The sequence below is a fragment of the Periophthalmus magnuspinnatus genome, chromosome 6, assembly GCF_009829125.3.
Source record: "Periophthalmus magnuspinnatus isolate fPerMag1 chromosome 6, fPerMag1.2.pri, whole genome shotgun sequence".
Classification (NCBI taxonomy): Eukaryota; Metazoa; Chordata; class Actinopteri; order Gobiiformes; family Gobiidae; genus Periophthalmus; species Periophthalmus magnuspinnatus.
The window spans coordinates 20,611,496-20,617,065 of NC_047131.1; positions in this window are offsets into that span (position 1 = coordinate 20,611,496).

Sequence of the window (5,570 nt, forward strand, 5' to 3'; positions counted from 1 at the left end):
ATCTTAAATACAGGCCAGCTGATGAGGTGTCACGGATTTGGACAGGAGTAGCTAAAGGGCTGAGCTCACCTTGTATAAACCTCAAAAACACAAACAGCGAACAGTGCAAGCAAATATTAGCAACAGTTGACGTGGTTGACATATTACATAATCTAGAAACACTGCTGTTATTCCTGGCCCAAAAGATGTTACATTACTGAACAATGCAGAAGACAAAGGGATTACATTTTGAGAAATTCATGCCCACTTGGAATTTTGTGTATTTTACTAGGGATGTCAAGATTCAGTTCACAATATTACCAGAACAAAAAAACAAAACAAAAACAAAGACTGTATCTGTTTGAATTTAGAAAAGCAAAGTTAAGTCAATTAATTTCACACAAAAATTCCTTAAACATGTCAGTGTTGGAAAGTAACTAAATACATATACCAAAAATACATGTTGAGTAACCAGTAGCTCAGTTGGTAGAGTGTTTGTCCCGAAGGTTGCTGTTTCGAATCCCGCTCCCGATGTAAAACATTATTGGCTGAGCGGTCAAATCCACTGACCCACATGAATGCTATTACTGTGTCCTTGGGCAAGTCACTCAACCCACCTCGTCCCCAGTATCTGTGTACATTTGTGTATGAATGTGTGGGTGAATGGCGTGAGTGGTTCCTTGATGTAAAGTGCTTTGAGTGCTTTGAAGATGGAAAAGCGCTATATAAAAATGTGACCATTCACCTTAGGTTGCCGTGTGGGCGCCGCCATTGCCGTTCGGGTTGTATTATTTTGCATGGGGCTGCCGATCTTAACAGTAAATAAGTTCTATACAGACTACAGACCCGTTTTAAACCCTCTCGGAGAATCGGTGCAGTGTTGACTTGTTGGTCACATGAACACTGAACACTTCAGACAAACAAACCCACTTTATACCATATTTTAGAGGTAAAACGTTTCCCCAACTTCTCCATTTAAATGAATGGGATTCCTGCTTAACCAGATGTTACACCACAAGAATGCACTCATTTATGGCAAAAGTGGGCGGGGCCGAATAAGGTCAAGTCTGGTAGTTACTTTTTCATTTGGTGGTATTCAGATTCAGATGGAATTACTTCCCTAAAATCAGAGGTGTACATTGTGGTATTTGAGCATGCAATTTTGGGCTTCAATCCACAAGGCATGAGCAAGAAAATATTGCTGTAGTGATCTGTACATGTGCATTTATTTATGTATCACTAATTGCATACAACACGATCCAACAAACACAAAAGCTGTCCTATCCCCATGCCGTGTGTTTGTACAGTATTATTTAAATGCAACTTAATGTGAAAGTATTCTAAGTATTCAGAATACAGTGCTCTGATTGGGCCATGTAATAACAGGTATTCAGTATTTTGTAACTAAGTCCATCACTACCATCACAACCATCACTGAAACATGCTATTAAACTGCTTGTTCAACTGGCTGTTTATGTCACATTTTCTTTGCTTTGTCACTCAGAAAGCGTTCATTTCAAAGCCGATTAGATATGCTATTAAAAACAATGGTAACATATTACACAATCATAATGAAAGTATGGATTTCTGTTGATTTCTGTTGTTTAGTTATGGTGTGAATAATTGTGAATATCATAAATTCTTCTCACAATAATCCTTATACTAAAATTGGTTTTATATGTCACAATATGAATAATTTGATTAAAGTGACTTGCGCTTTGGCTAGTCTGTCCCCATTTTGCTAATTTATCAGTTGCTTAGAAACACGTGACAGAACTTTGACTAATGGCGAGCCATCTAAACACCTACCCACCTCGTATACCTGAGACAGGAGCGGGCGAGGGGTGGAGGGGGGAGGAGGCTCTGTCAGGCTCTTTCTTCCTCTGCAAATACCTGACAGCCAAATGGGAACAGACTGCCTCACTTTTATATTTAGATGCCTTTGCCGGCAGCTGATGGGGCTCCATTGTGAAGCCAGCACAATATCCTCCAGGATGTTTCAACTTGTATTTACATAAAGTTCCTCTGCATGTTTTAAATCAGCGGCATGCCTCCACTTTAAGGTGTTAATATGCTATGGAGAGAATTCTTAGTGAGATGATCTGGACTTTCCCTGACTAGATTAAGTGGCTTTTTAGGGGAGAGAAATACAACCTACCTATGACTATTTCACCGTACAATTTGCAAAAATATTGGCATTCATACAGAAATGAAAAAGTCCATTTTAGTTTCAAGGGGCAGGAAGATTTTGATGTCAATTTCGTGTCCCCAGACTGTGAAAATGAGATATACCATTTACTGATAACAATTGTAATCCTGATTTATTCTGGATTTTAAAAACATGACAATTATGTGTTTGGTTCTCAAGATCACGTACAGTCAGAAAGCAGAACAAGTCCCTCGTTTTGGGTTGCCATGTCTAAATCCAGTGTGTTAAAGCCTAAAATGACTCCCTCTGATCTGGTTCTCACTCACCTTTAACCCCAGCACCTGCAGCAAATCATGAATCGGTGCTTGTGCAGCCTTTGCAGCTCAGTGAGTGATTCTGGAGGTTCTGATCTTTCACACGAGGCCTGTCCATATACTGAGAATGAGAAAAACAACCCAGTTTCAGTTGTGATTGTAGATCCTTTTTAAAACAGTACATACAGTTTTTTGTGTATGAGACATATAATTTAGCTATTTGTTTTCCACAATTTCTGATTTTTGACAGTGAAGAAACAATGTGCTTCTGTTCCTTATCCAGACCACCAATTTTTTCTACCAAAACCAGGCATTTCTTCCATCTCAGTTTTCCTCTAATCTTGAAATAGCTCAGTGGTACAAGCACAAACGTGGCTGTTATCAGAGGATTAAGCTGCTTTCATTTGATGGGATTCTTCTCCATGGCAAAGATAGTGGTGCCCTCTGCATGGCACTCCACCTGTCTCATTGTGAAAAACTGCTTTTGTGATCCAGTCTGTCAGCTCACTGTGACAACCTCTGCTGCTGCTGCGGGAGGGACTCTCATTTGTCATCTATTCAAAGTTCACTTCACATTTTCACTTTTTATTTTAGAAGAAAGAATCACTTTGCAATATGTCTTGAAAGCAAAAACATTCATAAGTCCAGAGTTGGTTTATTTTAAAGTGCAAAATGTACTTGGGTTTCCCTTCACTGTTGGTTCAGATGGATTGTATTTTGAGTCTTTCATGAGAAGCTAAAAATTGGTACTAAAGTAAGAGTAATGTTACTTCAAAATAATTTTAATCAAAGTATCTAGGGAAACTACTACTCAGGTAAAATGTAAGAGTAACTGTCAGGACAAAACACCTGATCTATCATTTGAAGTCAATGTAACTGAAAGGACAAAATATAAATAAGGCAAGTACTTTACAGCATACGAAAGACATTAAAATCACACTAAATATACTAAAGGTAGACTGGACAGATTGTGAAATTTAAGCTGCCTATAACCACCAATTATAGTTTTATTTTTCAGAATATTCACATCTTAAAGAATCCAGCTCATAATCCCGTGTGATCTCTGTTTAGAAACACGTGGGCCGTTAGGTTGTGTAAACACTGATCTGCACAGGAGTGTAAGGATTGTAGCTCACGGTGCAACTCGTTCAAAGCAGTGGAGGCCGAGGAGTGAGGCAGAAACTTGTGCAATGGTGATGCAACTTGTCTGGCATGTAAAGAGACATTTAGGATTACTCAAAGCACCTAGAGAGACACTCAATACTGCAAAAGCTTAAGCACCAGGTCTGTCAGAGCGGACGTACCTGTGCGCCGTAACAATAGGTTTCTTTGTGTTTGCTACCTGACTCAAGATGTGTCATTGGCCCAGGAGAATGACTTCAGTGGACCGGTCTAGTGCTGTACTCTTGTAAAGGAGAAGGAAGGATTCAGTTGTGAGGGAATGTGAAATACAACAACGCTAGCCACAGGAAAACCAGGAAAAGCATATTATTTTGTTTGTGCTACTCGTATAAGTAAGTTTGGGCTGTGTGATTAATTGATTTTGTTATTGTTTTGTGATGGAATAACATCAGATCGGGCATATCGGGAGCCTAAGGAACTGTATGTAAGATATTGATTTTAAATTTCATAAGCATGACCTATCTCTCTCCCCACGTACGAGGTAGACATGTTCAAATCAAATATTGCTTTTACAACTACAATGCTGAAAATTGGATTCTCCCTACCTAAACCCCACCTGCAGCCTGTCATTAATCCAGTGCAGCCTCTGCAGCTCAGTGAGTGAATTCTGGAGGTTCTGAGTTTTCACATGAGGCATGACCTATCTGTATACTTTCTCTATCTCTGCAGATTAAGCACTGGTTCAGTTGTGATTGTAATACCTTTTTTAAAACAAACAAACTCAGGCCACATACAGTTCTTTTTATTATTATGATGACAATAGGTTTCCACCTACTTCAACTATTTTTGCTGCTGTTTTGACTGTAGTTGCTATGGAAAATGCATGACTAGAAATTAATTCATTTTCCACAATAGTATTTGCATGGCAACAGTAGCTCAGTTGGTAGAGTGCCAGATCCACTGATCCAAAGGTGGACGGTGCGACTCCCATTCTTGACACAACTTCACTGGTAGAGTGGTCATATCCACTGACCCACAGGTTGGAGGTGTGATTCCAGCTCCCACAGATGAATGTTGTCGCTGTGTCCTTGGGCAAGACACTTAACCCACCTTGCAACCAGTGTCTACATAGATTAGTGTATGACTGTAAAGCGCTTTGAGTATCTTGAAAGTGGAAAAGTGCTATATAAATATGTGACCATTTATTTATCATGCAACCAAAAGGTACAATAGGCTCCTGCTGTGAGTATGTTTGATATAATTAAATTTATATAATAATAATAATTTTAAAAAGCCTAGCCCATGTTAATTATCGTCATATGTTACTATTATAGTGCAGTAAGGAGATGGTGTTATAAATTCAACCAAATGTAAATTATGATTTCAGTAAGACCCATCCTCAGTGCTGCACAGATATTTATAGCTTGTGTCACAATACAACTCAGAAAGGATTATACTCAAAGAATAGACTCCATGAATTCAGCTTTGACGTAAAATGGAAGAACAGAATTTTGAAAATATCTCTCATGCCAGTGAGGCAAACATAGATACTTATTAAACTTTAATATTCATATATATATCATATTTTTGGAAGAAAAACAGATGTGTTGTGTTGATGTTGTTAGAATATGCACAGTCCTCTCAGAAAGAACTCACAGACTGTAGCTCTGTTGGTAGAGAGTTTGTCCAGTGATCGAAAGGTTGGCAGTTTGAATCCCGCTCTCGAAGTAAACATGATTGGTAGAGCAGTCAGATCCACTAACCCACAGGTTAGCAATGCGATTCCAGCTCCCACAGATAAATGCTTCCGTTGTGTCCTTGGGCAAGACACTTAACCCATCTTCCCCCAGTGTCTATGAATGTGTGTGTGAATGGGTGAATGGTTCCTTGATGTAAAGTGCTTTGAAGGTGGAAAAAACACTATATAAAAATGTGACCTAGGTGAGAGCGGTTAACACAATGCCACATTTTGTTGTCAGTGTTGGTAGCAGTTGTAAAATTGTCAG